The sequence below is a fragment of the Pseudophryne corroboree genome, chromosome 9 (assembly GCF_028390025.1).
Source record: "Pseudophryne corroboree isolate aPseCor3 chromosome 9, aPseCor3.hap2, whole genome shotgun sequence".
NCBI lineage: Eukaryota > Metazoa > Chordata > Amphibia > Anura > Myobatrachidae > Pseudophryne > Pseudophryne corroboree.
The window spans coordinates 252,433,924-252,451,014 of NC_086452.1; the positions used below are offsets into that span (position 1 = coordinate 252,433,924).

At 44.5% G+C, this 17,091-nt stretch overlaps 1 long non-coding RNA gene across 1 annotated transcript in view; it reads left to right on the plus strand.

The window, feature by feature from the left end:
• Nucleotides 1-1,974: 1,974 nt before the first annotated feature.
• Nucleotides 1,975-17,091, plus strand: part of LOC134956952 (uncharacterized) — a 107,138-nt gene continuing 92,021 nt past the window's right edge. The window contains exons 1-3 of the long non-coding RNA XR_010186329.1: nucleotides 1,975-2,211; nucleotides 9,926-9,985; nucleotides 10,071-10,193. This is a non-coding gene — a long non-coding RNA (uncharacterized LOC134956952). The remainder of the gene's footprint in view (nucleotides 2,212-9,925; nucleotides 9,986-10,070; nucleotides 10,194-17,091) is intronic.

Below are 17,091 nucleotides of genomic sequence, written 5' to 3' on the forward strand. Positions count from 1 at the left end.
AAAACGCAGGTGTGTCCAGAAGATTGGAGGGCGGATGTCTGACATCAAAGCCGGCTCCTGCATCGCTGAGATCGTCGCACAGGGTAAGTTTTCCAGGGCTGGTCTACTTGTGCTTGAAATTTTTTAAGCTTAGCAGGGCTGCACAAGCGATAGCCCCCATAGGCATGTGCTAGTTGATCGCAGCAGCAGCAAAAAGTTGCTGGCTGTGATCAACTCGGAATGACCCCCATAATGCCCACAGTAGTAGTGCCTTATGCACATAATGCCACAGTAGTTGTACCGCTTATGCACATAATGCCCACAGTAGTAGCTCCGCTTACACACATAGGGCCTAATTCAGACCTGATCCTAGCAGCAACTCTGTTAGCAGATGGGGAAAACCATGTGCACTGCAGGGGGGGCAGATGTAACATGTGCAGAGAGAGTTAGATTTGGGTGGGGTGTGTTAAAACTGAAATCTAAATTGCAGTGTAAAAATAAAACAGCCAGTGTTTACCCTGCACAGAAACAATATAACCCACCCAAATCTAACTCTATCTGCACATGTTATATCTCCCCCCCCCCCCCCCCCCCCTGCACTGCACATGGTTTTGCCCATCTGCTAACAAAGTTGCTGCTATGATCAGGTCTGAATTAGGCCCTTAATGCCCACAGCTTTAGTGCTGCTTACACATAATGCAGGGCCGGCCCTAGGCATTTCTGCACTCTGAAATGGGGATTGTTCTGCCAAAAGTGGGATGGTTAGGACAACATTGCAAAGTAATTGGTGCCTGTCAACAATTCTTAAATTATTTTTTTATTTGATAATAAAAGAAAAGAAAATGTGAAAAATATTAAAAGTCGTGAACACTTGTTATAGCCACTGTACACATACTGTAGCAATGCAAACTCAGAATTTCTAACATTTTTAATAGAAAGCTAAAGTAATGACCTGAAAGGTCATATATTGTTGATATATATTTTTTTATTATTGAAAGTAAACTTTTAGTTGTATTTCATAATGTTCACCATAAACAGCAGTCCTAAGATTAAATTATCATTTAATCAAAATCCTTTCATGGCAAAGTGTTACTCAGTTACTGAAGGACCACATTCTCTTAGCTCTGCTTTTAACATTAGACTGCAAAAGTAACACTGTAAAGCTTAGTGAGTGATTTAGTTACATTGTGTCAGATATGCTAGTACACAGACACATTATAAACTGTTGCCATAGTAAAAAATAACATTTAATGTTGGGATAAATGACAGAGGAAAATGTGCGTATGACCGGGTTACATACAGCTATTCCATTAAGTAAAAAACAAAAACAAAACACTTCTTTGGCCAATTATTTTCGACCTTTATAAATAACAGCACAATGGCAAAATTAAATGGTAATGCCATCGTATGAATAATTTGTGTGGGGGAAAAAAAGGCTAACTTGCAGTACATCCTGATCTATTATTTGAAAAGATATGGTATACTTAGCTGCAGGGCAACAGTGCCACCAAGGGGTGGCACCATCTCTGCCTCATTAGCACCTGCATTTGGATGGCAGGACGTCGGGAAAGGATTTGGTCAGAATCCCGGTGGTCAGGATTCTGGCAGTCGAAATACCGATGACAAAATCCTGGCGCTGCTCGGAATGCCGGCACTGGCATCCCGACTAGGGACACAATCCCAGCTCCGGAATCACAACTGCCAGGATCCCAAACGAGGGTTTGCCAGGCCTCTGGACAGGTAAACCGCTGGGCAGAGCCGGCGGAACCCGCTCAGCAAAGGGATGCAGTGCAGGGAGGCGCATGCCTGGAGAGGCGCTCTCACTGCTCTGCATTCCTTTGATGTGTGCAGTTGCTGCCGGCTCTTCAAGTTCCCACTCCCACGCCGCTGATGTAATCTCCTCCCACGGCGCTGATATAATCTCCTCCCACGGCACTGATATAATCTCCTCCCGTCCTGATGTAATCTCCTCCCACGGCGCTGATGTAATCTCCTCCCACGGCGCTGATGTAATCTCCTCCTGCTTTGGCGCTAGCAGTGGGAGGTGTGTGGGCGGGACTGATGACAAAGGACGGCTTGGGGAGCAGAGAGCTGCAGTGACTACTGTACTTGACTGCAGTACTGCCAGGAGCCACTAGATGCCCCCATATCCATGGAGCCATCTCATCACCTACCAGGACTGAGGAACAATAGAGAGACTGCCCGGGAGGTTGTGTCTATCAGAGGAACTAAGTGAGTATTTTGTATGTTTGATCTATCTATCTATCTATCTATCTATCTATCTATCTATCTATCTATCTATCTATCTATCTATCTATCTATCTGTCTGGATTTTTTCACTCTGTCTCTCTTTGTTGAAGGGGTCTCTGCCTGCTATAATGTGTAAAATGGGGACTCTTGCCTACCGTAATGTGTAAAATGGGGACACCTGCCTGTCGTAATGCGTAATATGGGGACACCTGCCTGCCGTAATGCGTAATATGGGGACACCTGCCTGCCGTAATGCGTAATATGGGGACACCTGCCTGCCGTAATGCGTAATATGGGGACACCTGCCTGTCGTTATGTGTAAAATGGGGACACCTGCTTGTCGTTATGTGTAAAATGGGGACACCTGTCTGCCGTAATGTGTAAAATGGGGACACCTGTCTGCCGTAATGTGTAAAATGGGGACACCTGCCTGCCGTAATGCGTAATATGGGGACACCTGCCTGCCGTAATGTGTAAAATGGGGACTCTGACTGCCGTAATGCGTAAAATGGGGACACCTGCCTGCCGTAATGTATAAAATGGGGACACCTGCCTGCTATAATGTGTAAAATGGGGACTCTTGCCTGCCGTAATGTATAAAATGGGGACACGTGCCTGCCGTAATGTGTAAAATGGGGACTCGTGCCTGCCGTAATGTGTAAAATGGGGACACTTGCCTGCCGTAATGTGTAAAGTGGGGACTCTTGCCTGCCGTAATGTGTAAAGTGGGGACTCCTGCATGCCGTAATATGTAAAGTGGGGACTCTTGCCTGCCGTAATGTGTAAAATGGGGACTCTCGCCTGCCGTAATGTGTAAAGTGGGGACTCTTGCATGCCGTAATGTGTAAAATGGGGACTCTTACCTGCCGTAAAGTGTAAAATGACAGTCAGAGTACCGACAGCGGTGAATCGAGTTCCCTCTGTGCGCTTTGCGCGGTGTAAATGTGAACAAGATTGTACTACTGTATGGAGTAATTTGAATTGGTACTATTGTGTGACCACGCCCCACCTGTTTTTTTGCGGCTTGAGACTTCATACTGCATTGTCTCTTTATTAAGTATGGGAGAGAGGGCGCAAATTTATAGTTTGCAGGAGGGCGCCGAACACCCTTGCACCGGCCCTGCCGCTGGGGGGAGGTTAGGTTTAGACTACGGGGGGGAGGGTTAGGCTGTGAGGAGGAGATCTTAGGGCTACTCTCCGGCAAAGTGGGGTTTAGGCACCTATCGGGGAGGGCTAGGTTTAGGCTGCGGGTGGGAGAGTTAGGGGGCATTGGGGAGAGGTAAGTATACTTACCTTGCCAATGTCAGGAATCTCACCATTGGGGTGCCACGATTGGTATTTTGAATGCTGGCAACCTGAGCGTCGGCATGTCGAACCCAGGAAGTGGCTAGGATCTCTATTAGCCCTGAAAAAGTTAAAGCAATTTTAACTTGGAATGAACCCACGTCTCTTAGATCAACTCAACGTTTTCTGGGATTTGCAAACTCGTACCGGAAATTCATTTGTGGCTTCTCCACCCTGGTTGCTCCCATCTCAACTCTTACCTGCAAGGGTGCTAACCCTAACTCCTGGTCTCCTGAAGCCAAACAGGCTTTTCTATTACTAAAAGAAGCGTTTACCTATGCTCCAGTACTTCAACAGCCAGATGTCTCTGGACCATTCTTCCTGGAAGTGGATACCTCCGCTGTGGGGGTTCACAAAGAAACTCAGCCATGACACAGACTGTAACATGGTATTTAGGAGATGATTGGCTGGTACTTTATTTCTCTCTCTACTTGATCACTCTCCAATGCTTAGTACATCTCCCTCATAGAGAGATAAAGAGAAATACAAAGAAAGAGAGTGAGCTTGGGGTTGTGTGGGGGAGGGGAGACCATATGGCATCCTTTGTTTAGACCACATTGGGGTAAATTTACTAAGAATCGTAATTTCCGAAAAAAGGTCAAAGTTCAATCACGAATGACATCGACAGTGTAAAACTGCAACTTTTTGAATTGATTACGATGGATTTACTAAGCTGTCGTATTCGTATTTTTCTTTGCTTCCGATGTCGATGTCATTCGTTTTTTTTTACCTATTTTTACGGCAGTGATTAGCAAAACACTGCCGTTTTTTTTTACAATCAATCTCGGCCGGATCTGTGTGATCCGTGCTGGGGTTCTTATTTTTTTTTTTTTTAATTAAACAATGTAAAATCCCCCAAAAAAATGCGTGGGGTCCCCCCTCCTAAGCATAACCAGCCTCGGGCTCTTTGAGCCGATCCTGGTTGCAGAAATATGGGGAAAAAATTGACAGGGGTTCCCCCATATTTAAGCAACCAGCATCGGGCTCTGCGCCTGGTCCTGGTTCCAAAAATACGGGGGACAAAAAGAGTAGGGGTCCCCCGTATTTTTAAAACCAGCACCGGCCTCCACTAGCTGGACAGATAATGCCACAGCCGGGGGTCACTTTTATACAGTGCCCTGCGGCCGTGGCATCAAAAATCCAACTAGTCACCCCTGGCCGGGGTACCCTGGGGGAGTGGGGACCCCTTCAATCAAGGGGTCCCCCCCCCCCAGCCACCCAAGGGCCAGGGGTGAAGCCCGAGGCTGTCCCCCCCCATCCAATGGGCTGCGGATGGGGAGGCTGATAGCCATTTGTGATAATGAAAAGATATTGTTTTTAGTAGCAGTACTACAAGTCCCAGCAAGCCTCCCCCGCATGCTGGTACTTGGAGAACCACAAGTACCAGCATGCGGCGGAAAAACGGGCCCGCTGGTACCTGTAGTACTACCACTAAAAAAATACCCAAAAAAACACAAGACACACACACCGTGAAAGTATAATTTTATTACATACATACACACATACATACATACTTACCTTATGTTCTCACGCAGGTCGGTCCTCTTCTCCAGTAGAATCCAAGGGCTACCTGTTGAAGAAATTCTACTCACCAGATCCATGGGTCCAGGCTCCTCGGCAAATCCAGGGTTAATCCACGTACTTGAATAAATAAAAAAAAACGGTGTCCCGACCACGAACTGAAAGGGGACCCATGTTTGCACATGGGTCACCTTCCCACGAATGCCAGAAACCCACTTTGACTTCTGTCTAAGTGGGTTTCTTCAGCCAATCAGGGAGTGCCACGTTGTAGCACTCTCCTGATCAGCTGTGTGCTGCTGTCCTCACTGACAGGCAGCACGCGGCAGTGTTACAATGTAGCGCCTATGCGCTACATTGTAACCAATGATGGGAACTTTCTGCCCTGCGGTTGACCTAAAGTGACGTCACCGCTGAGCAGAAAGTTCCCAGCATTGGTTACAATGGAGCGCATAGGCGCTACATTGTAACACTGCCGTGTGCTGCCTGTCAGTGAAGACAGGAGCACACAGCTGATCAGGAGAGTGCTACAACGTGGCACTCCCTGATTGGCTGAAGAAACCCACTTAGACAGAAGTCAAAGTGGGTTTCTGGCATTCGTGGGAAGGTGACCCATGTGCAAACATGGGTCCCCTTTCAGTTCGTGGTCGGGACACCGTTTTTTTTTATTTATTCAAGTACGTGGATTAACCCTGGATTTGCCGAGGAGCCTGGACCCATGGATCTGGTGAGTAGAATTTCTTCAACAGGTAGCCCTTGGATTCTACTGGAGAAGAGGACCGACCTGCGTGAGAACATAAGGTAAGTATGTATGTATGTGTGTATGTATGTAATAAAATTATACTTTCACGGTGTGTGTGTCTTGTGTTTTTTTGGGTATTTTTTTAGTGGTAGTACTACAGGTACCAGCGGGCCCGTTTTTCCGCCGCATGCTGGTACTTGTGGTTCTCCAAGTACCAGCATGCGGGGGAGGCTTGCTGGGACTTGTAGTACTGCTACTAAAAACAATATCTTTTATTTTACAACAAAGGCTATCAGCCCTCCCATCCGCAGCCCATTGGATGGGGGGGGGACAGCCTCGGGCTTCACCCCTGGCCCTTGGGTGGCTGGGGGGGGGGGGACCCCTTGATTGAAGGGGTTCCCACTCCCCCAGGGTACCCCGGCCAGGGGTGACTAGTTGGATTTTTGATGCCACGGCCGCAGGGCGCTGTATAAAAGTGACCCCCGGCTGTGGCATTATCTGTCCAGCTAGTGGAGCCCGGTGCTGGTTTTAAAAATACGGGGGACCCCTACTCTTTTTGTCCCCCGTATTTTTGGGACCAGGACCAGGCGCAGAGCCCGATGCTGGTTGCTTAAATATGGGGGAACCCCTGTCATTTTTCCCCCCATATTTCTGCAACCAGGATCGGCTCAAAGAGCCCGAGGCTGGTTATGCTTAGGAGGGGGGACCCCACGCAATTTTTTGGCAAAAATAAGCACTTTCCCACCCCTTCCCACTGATATACATGCACGGATCTCATGGATCCCTGCATGCATCTCAAATCACGGAAAAAAAAAGCAGGTCTGTTTTTTTTTAGGACTTTTTTACGAGTTGTAATTTTTCACGGCAGTGTTTTGTGTTTTTTTGCTTTGCACTTCTTAGTAAATGACCGAGATTCATATCTAAACAGGCGTAATTTGACCGATGGTGTATTCATTCGTAATTTTTTACCTGAACTAGCAAAAAATTACGAATGCCCTCATCACTGCCGTGATTAGTGTTTAGTAAATGACCGAGATTAACCGAGATGACACTTTGAAGAAAAAACGGCATCTCGGTCAAAATCGGGAGCTTAGTAAATATACCCCATTGTCTGCAATCTAAACTCCAATTTGGAATGTAGGGGAAACACCCTTATCTTATGCCCTATTCCAAGCTGTTATTAATTCAACTTCCATGTTACTATAGTCTCCATAGACCACAAACATGTAATGCCTAATGTTTTACTCCATTATATAAACTTCTTTAGACATCATCTCAGTATTATCATAATGCAGCCATTATTCAGAATCCTATTCATCCCAGGTTTTATTATTGTTAGAAGAGAGAAAGGGAAAACCACATGGCGGCAGCCAATGTTTATTGATTTCACAATTCCATACTATGAGGGCTGGATTAATAATGGGATAGATGGAGCTACAGATCCAGGCCCCCCCATTGAAAATAGGCCCATAAGATCCCCTGCAGTGCTGCCAGTGTTGACAGGCCTAGCTTACTCACTCGGCTGCCCATTTACCCCCTTCCCAAACCAGCCGACCGAAGTCTTAACTCCTGTTCACCCCACGGACTGTTTGAAGCTTCTGTTCCTTAATCCGCTGGAGGCTCTGCCCCAGACCCATCTGAAGACCCACCCCCATACTACCTGAAGCTCCATCCCTGGACTAGGGATGGACATCGATGGTCGATGCTTGCTAACCATCAATGCTTCTCTTTCGATGTTAGTGTTTTTATCATTCGATGGTGGCATTCCGATGTTTGTCACCATCAAATGGTAATGATTTGATGGTGTTCCGATGGTTTACTGTTTCTTTAATTTCTGAGAGCTGCTCTGTCCCTGGGTCCTTCCTGGCTGCTGTGTGTCTTGAGCTCGTTGGAGGCTGTCTGTGTTACCCTCTGTCTGCCTCAGACATACCTGTTCTGATCTCTCCCCTCTCTAGGCTGCTGCTAGGCAACAGGGCACAAATCAAGCTATGATTGGCTCTCTGAGGTTGTGAGAACCAATCAGAGTGCATCCCTCGCCGCTGCAGCAGCAGCCAGCTAGCTACACAGATCATGAGGCTATCGTTGTTGTGAAAAGTTAACCAACTAGTAAGCACCCTGTGCTGGGAGTAAGGTTCTGAAGACACTGTCCTCCTGACTCCAACTACTCCCAGCATGTCATACATGCCTGTGTGTGCTGTTGTGGTCCAGTCCGACTCTGGCAACGGTGAGTGAGTGAATTGACACTCACTCTTGTGACATCCTGCAGCGAGCTACTCCACCTCCGACTCCTCCCACTGCTGACAGAAGCTCTGTCCAAATCTGCCCCCTCTCTGGCCGCGCTGCAGGAGAACTGTGCAATTCCATATAATAGCATTAGTTACTATTCTGGGCAATGCCCCCAATCCCGCCCCCTGCCAGCCTCGCAGAATTAGTATTGTGCATGCGCAAATGGCTTTTTTGCACATGTGCATATCATATGAATAGTTTATTCCATCGATTACTTTTGATTTGATGGTTAGTTACCATCACATCGAAAGTTTCGATGGTGGAAGCCCAGCCATCATTTTATGGTTGGCTTCCGATGTCCATCCCTACCTTGGACCCATCTGAGGCTCCACCCCTTGCCTGTCCAAAGTAATTACTCATGTTTACCATTCCCACCGCTTCCTGTGACAATCCAATCATGAAAGAGGGGAAGGGTCTGATAGAGGAGGCTTTTAGGAGAGCCGGGCTTGTGAATGTCAGAGCTGAGTGGGCATGCAATACCCAGTGAGTCATAGTGCACACCAGGCCCTGGGGTCTCCTCTCCTCACAATTAAGTGGTGCCTGTGTCAGTGAGTGTTGTGTGTGTGTGTGTGTATGTGTGTGTGTGTGTGTGTGTGTGTGTGTGCAGGTGTGTGTCAGTAAGTAGTGTCTGTCAGTAAGTGGTATCTGTGTTAGTAAGTTTGTCTGTGTTGCGTGTGTCAGTTAGGAGTGTCTGTCAGTAAGTAGTGACTGTCAGTAAGTTTATCTGTGTTGTGTGTCAAAAAGGAGTGTCCTTTAGTAAGTGGTGTCTGAGTCAGTGTGTGTGTGTCAGCTAGGGGTATCTGTCTAAGTAGTATCTGTGGCATGTGGGTGTGTCTGTAAGTGGTATTTTTGTCATTAAGTGGTGCCTGTAGGTAAGGGTTGAGTAAGAGTCAGTAAGTCTGTGTCAGTAGGTGGTGTGTGTCTGTCAGTAAGCTGTTTCAGTAACTGTGTCTGTGTCAGTAAGTTGGTCTGTATCAGTGATTTTTTGTCAGTAAGAGGAATCTGTGTCAGTAAGGGATGTCTGTGTCTGTAAGTGGTGTCTGTCAGTAAGTGTGTCTATGTCAATAACAGGTGTCTGTGTCATTAAACATATGTGTCAGTAAGTGTCCCCCAAGAGCCCTAACTTCCTTGTCTGCTGTTTTACCCCCATCTCTGCTTCCCTTTTCCCATCTACTCTGTATTGCCACCATCTTTTCTAATCTTTCCACAACTACTCTGTTTTGTCCCATCGTTGCTCTCCTTTCTACCTTTTTGCATTTTGATACAGCTATTTGTATCATATGTCAGTCACTTCAATGCTCTCTGTATCATATGGTGGTCATTGATGCTTGTATTATATGATGGTCACAAACTTTTTTTTTGTTATAGTGCCGTTATTAAATGGTTGAAGCCGAAGGTAGGCACAAGCTGTGACCTCCATAGAGATAGCCACACTTATTGCACAGGCCACACCAGACTATTAATACCCCCACATCACTAGTCACACCTACGCAGCGCTTGTCACACAAACTGCCGAGGCACATAATTGGCATTTCATACATTTCAGCTCTAGGCCCATGTGGACCTTAATCTGGCACTGCATACTACTGTATATACAACAAGATCTACCATATAAAATGATTACCATATGTTACAGTTAAACACCAATACATTATGCCACAAACTACCACTGCACAATATCCATTACCAGTAGCCATGCAGATGGTGTAATGTAACCAGAACTATATTTTGCAGTAAGACACTTGAAACATGGTTTCAGCATTACATGTGTATTTTATTGAATGCTTGTTTACTGTTTATTCATAGCACCAAAAAAGAAGGTATGCTAAACCAAACCTACCATCACTGAGGATGTTGAAGCAGCAGGTAAGTCATACGTAACAATTTAATACACAAGTGCCCACATGATACAGGTTTGCTTTTTTATAAAAAAAAATTCTGTATTGTGTAGGTCCATAAAGGGCTGTGGCCCCACCTCCACCACTGTCTCATCCTCTATTTCAAATTGCACCAAGTCCTCCAGTTTCTGAACCTTCAAGGGACACATCCACTCCACCTTGTGCACAGCCACTAGGTGAGTTCCTGTTTATAGGGGGTCAGTCCGAGTTGATCGCTCGCTAGCTACTTTTAGCAGCCGTACAAACGCATTGTCGCCACCCACGGGGGAGTGTATTTTCGCTTTGCAAGTGTGTGAACGCATGTGCAGCCAAGCGACACAAACACATTTTGTGCAAAACAAGACCAGCCCTGTAGTTACTTATCGTGTGCAATGATTCTAGCGACTGAGGTCCCGGAATTGATGTCAACTAGCCGCCCTGCAAACACCTGGACACGCCTGCGTTTTCCCTACCACTCCCAGAAAACGGTCAGTTGACACCCATAAACGCCCTCTTCCTGTCAATCTCCTTACGACCGCCTGTGCGAATGGATTCTTCGCTAGAACCATTGCACAGCAACGATGCTCGTTGTACCCGTACGACGCGCATGCGCATTGCGGCGCATACGCAAGCACAGTTTTGCCATTTTTTTACCTGATCGCTGCACTGCGAACAACGGCAGCTAGCGATCAACTCGGAACAACCCCCATAATCCAAACACAACAATGGTTGCCACGCCATGTAAACACTATACTGTGCAAAAGTACCTTTTCCTTCACATAGCCAGGATTTGTCTGTGTAATTCCAGTCTTCTTTTTATAGCAGTTTTAAAACTAGTTTTCTAGGTGCACAAGCATTACTAAAGTACGGTTTTGCTATATATTTTATGTGTTACCAGTGAATGCAGTATCTAATCATTTATTTCTGCAGTGTCTAGTATAAATTATAAACTCCCTGAGCGTTGTCCAAATGTGTTTAAAAGACACCATGATCCAATACCGAAACAAACAATTGTAAGGAAAAACATTCTTACCTCTTCTTTCCAAATGGATCCAGCACATGATGTGATTCAGCTGAAGACCCTGCTTAGTCTACACTTTTTAGATATCTCACCACCAGCTGCACCAAGCCCAATACCACCAACCTCTCATACCTAAGCACCCATGGCCACACCTGCTGCACAATTTCTGCATGCTGTTGTATAGGTAGATGGGATCTCAAATATAGCAATTAGGGCTTAATTCAGCATGGATCGCTGAAGTGCGGAAATCGCTATTCAGTGATTTCTGCACTTCTGCACATGCATGCACACCGCTGGGCGCATGCATGAGGACTTAAACTGTGATTGCAGTTTAAGAGCTGGTGGGGGGCAGTGACGGGCCAGCATCGCAACGTTTTGAAGGCAGCGACGCAGCGATTGGGGGGGGGGCGCGGTCTGAGGCGCTGTGACTGTGTGAGGTCACAAGTAAGATGTGGATATGTGCGGAGGAGTTCTGAAGGACCCCCTCATAGTGAACATCCTACACAGATGGCTAGTTTGCTACAGACCATTTTGTTCTTGTAAGCCTTCATATTTGCATTTCTGTTTTTGTATGGGTGCACCATATATATTTGTGCCTTGTACTGGACTTTATGTATGATGACTTTGGAAAAATGGTATATGTATAACTTCACATATGACACTTTAGTTAATGGTAAGGTGTATTCACTTTAAATCCTTATTGGCAAGACCATAACTAACAGTGTGCTAGTAGTGCCTTGCCTTAAGTGCACTGTGGGCGTAATACAGCCAGCAGCATCCGCACGACCGCATTCCTGCTGCCGCTATTGCAAGACCAAGCACCCGGACAGTCTTTTGCCTGGCCGCCCGCCTACCTGACAGTCTGCTCACCCGCCTGCCCCTGCAGGAAAGTGATGGAGGGCCCAAGTCCTCCTGTCCTCTGGCAACGTCTTGCTGCGGCAGCACAATAAAGTTAGAAGAGGGCTTGTGTGTATGTGTGTGGGTTTTTTTTGTGCATAGCTGCAGACTCTGCCTGGTGCAGTGTGTAAAAGGAAAGGAGGCTATACCTGGCGCAAGGTGTAAAATGGTGCTCTACCTGGCACAGTGTGTAAAGGGGAGCTCTAACTGGTGCAGTGTGTAAAAGGGGGCTGTACCTGGTGTAATGTGTAAAAGGGGCTCTACCTGGCATTGTATAAGGGTGCTCTACCTGGCGTAATGTGTATAAGGGGCTCTGCTCTACTGTGGTGTAATGTGTGAAAATGGGCTCTACCTGGCATAATGTGTAAAAGGGTCTCTGCCTGGCATAATGTGAAAAAGGGGCTCTACCTGGTGTTATGTATATAAGGGGCTCTACCGGGTGTAATGTGTATAAGTGCCACTACTGTGTGGCGTAATTTGAATAATGGAGACTACTGTGCAGCGTAATATGAATTGGTATTATTTTGGGACCATGCTGCTTCCCCATGAAGCCACGCCTATATATATATATATATATATATAGTCCAGCACAGACTCGGCACTCCCATAAACAAACAGACCTTGGTCCGGTGCCCTCATAACTGCATTGCAGCAGTAAATATAAAATCCTCGTCAGCGGCACACAGGACACAATCACAAAAGCATTGAGTGATAATCAACGTTTCAAACCTTTACTGGTTTTTCGTCAGGATACAGATAACATACAGAGACAAGTGACTTACCTATATACCCGCCACCATACACGTGTGGGACCCATTCTCCGGCGCAGAATGCAGCTTCCGGGGTCGGGCGCCCGCCTATGACGTCATTGCACGTCCGTGCGCTTGTTGTCATGGCAACATAAAACACCACTGTGACAATACACTGAAATACAGTATAAGATAACACATATACCGATTGAAACAGCAATCATTAGATCGGAAAGCACATTAAGATTTATAATGAAAACTGTACTGATTGTAGTAACGGAGTGACATAAAGTACATGCAATAGATAATCCGATAGATAACCACTATGACTATTAAAAATCTAGAATTAATAAACGTCTTATTTATCACATCATTGATGTTAAGAGAAATGAATTTAGATTAAAGGGAGCATCACATCCATTGATATACCGAATACATTCAGCTAAAACAAGCTAGGGGTAGCATCTCATTCAGCCCCCTGGGTGCTATTACATCTAATTTATTGATCCAAAAGGATTCTTTCCTCAAAAGTAATTTACCACGATCACCTCCTCTACGTAGAGGAGGGACATGGTCTATCATACGATATTTCAAGCTCGTTAGGCTATGTTTAGCCTCAACGAAATGCCTCGCCACTGGTTGATCTTTAGTACCACCTGCTAGAGCCGCCCTAATTGCCGACCTGTGAAGGGTCATGCGTTCCTTAAATTTCCTGATTGTTTTGCCTATGTATGATAACCCACAAGGGCAAATTAATTGATAAATTACATAGGTACTCTCACATGTTAAGCGGTGTCTAATATAATATTTTTTGCCGGAATGTGGATGACAGAACGAATCACCTGACAGCAGAAATCCACATGTGGTACATGTACACTTGAAACAACCATTTTTAGCCTGGGGTAAGAAGGTTTTAACTGTGGTTGGTACTAAGCCAGGTAAATCTGTTTTCACAAGGATATCTCTAAGGTTATTCCCACGTGAATAGCAATGCATGAGGGAATGGTCTAAGATTCCCAAATCACGGTCACTTTTAACTATTGACCATAATTTTCGGGAGGTTTGTTTGGTGATAGATGATCCTTCATTAAATTTATTAACCCATGTTATTTTATTAGATCTAGTTTGGGTCTCTTTCTTTTTAAGCAAGTCTTCTCTATTTAGCGAAAGAATCTTATTTTTTGTATCTATCAAAAATTTTCGTTTATACCCTCGTGCAGCAAATTTGTCAATAAGTGAATCGATCTGAGTTATGGCAGACTCACGATTAGAATTAATTCTATAGATGCGGATCATCTGAGAATAGGGGAGTCCCATTTTTAATGATCTGGGGTGACAGCTACTAAAATGTAGCATCGAATTCCGGTCAGTATCCTTTACAAACACTGTGGTGGAGATTTTTCCATCCTGCTTACTAATAGATACATCAAGGAAATTAATGTTAGATTGACTCATAGTATAAGTGAATTTTACTGGGGAGCCACTGATATTGTGATCCTCCATAACCCTAACAAACTCCTCTCTAGTACCACTCCAAAGAATCAACAAGTCGTCTATAAAACGAGTATAAAAGAATATTTTAGACTTGATAGCAGCATCCTGAAAGAAAATCTCATCTTCTATGGAAAACATGTAAGTATTTGCATACGCCGGTGCCATGGAAGAACCCATGGCACAGCCGGTTGTCTGCAAATAATACAGTCCCTCTACCATAAAGAAGTTCTTTGTCAGCAGAATTTCAAGCAGATTGATTATGATGTCAATATGAGCAACATCCAGTACACCATCCTTGCCTAACAAACCCCTGGTTGCAGATAAGCCATCATGATGCGGTATAACTGTGTAAAGGCTTGATACATCAGCCGTAATCAGCCACAGTTCATCTGGAAGAGGTGGCAATAGCAGAAGCTTGTTCAGCAAGGATGTTGTGTCTAAAAGGAAGTGTTCATGTTTTTGTACAATTGGCTGTAGTATGGAATCAATGAATACAGCAGAGGGTTGAAACAAGGAACCACGCGCTGAGATGATGGGGCGACCTGGCGGGGGATTAATACCCTTGTGTATTTTAGGTAACGTATACATAATAGGTGTAATAGGGAATTCAGGAATCAAAACCTCCATCATCTCAGGCGTGATCAGCTTGGAATCACATGCCAAAAGTAAAACCTGCATCAATTCTTTTTTAAATGCCACAGTCGGGTCACCCCTAAGTTTGACATAGACATGTTGATCACTTAAATGCCTATACAGCTCCTTTCTGTAATCATCAAGGTCTTGTAGCACAATGCCACCGCCTTTGTCCGCTGAGCGGATAATCAACTCTTTGTTATTTGATAAAGAGCGAAGTGCAATCTGCTGTTCTTTAGTGAGGTTGTTGTGATAAGATAATTTAGCGAGATTTTCCGATGATTCAGTGTCCAATAATCTCATAAATGTTCGGGTAGATGCATTCGATGAATTTGGTTCAAAAGATGATTTCTTACGGAATTGTTTCAATTTTTCTGGAATCACAGGGTTGATGTCATCATATTTAGTAGCAGTACTTTTATTTTTATTGAAAAATTCTTTAAGTTTCAAGCTTCGTTGTAGCTGGTGTTTCTCAGCCTTCCACCTTAAATCATCAAACGGGACTGATGGAATAAAGGATAAACCTTTTATCAATACCTGTTTCTCTACATCACTCAGATCATATGATGATAGATTAAAAATAATTTCTTCTTGTTTTTGACGATTGGTGGTTTATTTCCACTCACTACTTCTTCGCCCTTGTCCACCCCGTCGGTTGAATCTCCTATTCCTGCCTTGGTTCGGGTTGTCACCCCTAAAGGGATTTTTTGTCCACGTCTTCTTGAAGCAGAGGGTCTTGGTGTGTCTGAATCACTTCTAGAAGAACCCGGATCCTGTGAGGAATCCGTGTCCAGTTTTGCAGGAAATCTATTCCTCCTAAAGAATGGTTTCTTCCGCTCAGTTCTATTAACATTGGGACCTCTACCACCAGAAAGCCATTGATAGACTTGGTGATTTTCATAGTCCTGTTTAACTTTATTGAGCTTTTCTCTTTTAAATTTAATTAAATCTTTTTTGTGTAATGCTACTTGTTGATTCAATTTATTGATCCAGTCCTGGTCTTTCTCTGACTGTAATGTTTCTAAATAGAGATCCTCAAACGTAGAGATTTTTTCTTTAAGACGTGATTCCTCCTTTGATCCCATATGATCCCATATTCTGCCAAAAGTGGACGGGAATTATGAATAAATGCTCGTTTGACTTATTACTTCTAGTTATTGAACAGTCCAAAAAGGAGGAATCACGTCTAAAAGAAAAAATCTCTACGTTTGAGGATCTCTATTTAGAAACATTACAGTCAGAGAAAGACCAGGACTGGATCAATAAATTGAATCAACAAGTAGCATTACACAAAAAAGATTTAATTAAATTTAAAAGAGAAAAGCTCAATAAAGTTAAACAGGACTATGAAAATCACCAAGTCTATCAATGGCTTTCTGGTGGTAGAGGTCCCAATGTTAATAGAACTGAGCGGAAGAAACCATTCTTTAGGAGGAATAGATTTCCTGCAAAACTGGACACGGATTCCTCACAGGATCCGGGTTCTTCTAGAAGTGATTCAGACACACCAAGACCCTCTGCTTCAAGAAGACGTGGACAAAAAATCCCTTTAGGGGTGACAACCCGAACCAAGGCAGGAATAGGAGATTCAACCGACGGGGTGGACAAGGGCGAAGAAGTAGTGAGTGGAAATAAACCACCAATCGTCAAAAACAAGAAGAAATGATTTTTAATCTATCATCATATGATCTGAGTGATGTAGAGAAACAGGTATTGATAAAAGGTTTATCCTTTATTCCATCAGTCCCGTTTGATGATTTAAGGTGGAAGGCTGAGAAACACCAGCTACAACGAAGCTTGAAACTTAAAGAATTTTTCAATAAAAATAAAAGTACTGCTACTAAATATGATGACATCAACCCTGTGATTCCAGAAAAATTGAAACAATTCCGTAAGAAATCATCTTTTGAACCAAATTCATCGAATGCATCTACCCGAACATTTATGAGATTATTGGACACTGAATCATCGGAAAATCTCGCTAAATTATCTTATCACAACAACCTCACTAAAGAACAGCAGATTGCACTTCGCTCTTTATCAAATAACAAAGAGTTGATTATCCGCTCAGCGGACAAAGGCGGTGGCATTGTGCTACAAGACCTTGATGATTACAGAAAGGAGCTGTATAGGCATTTAAGTGATCAACATGTCTATGTCAAACTTAGGGGTGACCCGACTGTGGCATTTAAAAAAGAATTGATGCAGGTTTTACTTTTGGCATGTGATTCCAAGCTGATCACGCCTGAGATGATGGAGGTTTTGATTCCTGAATTCCCTATTACACCTATTATGTATACG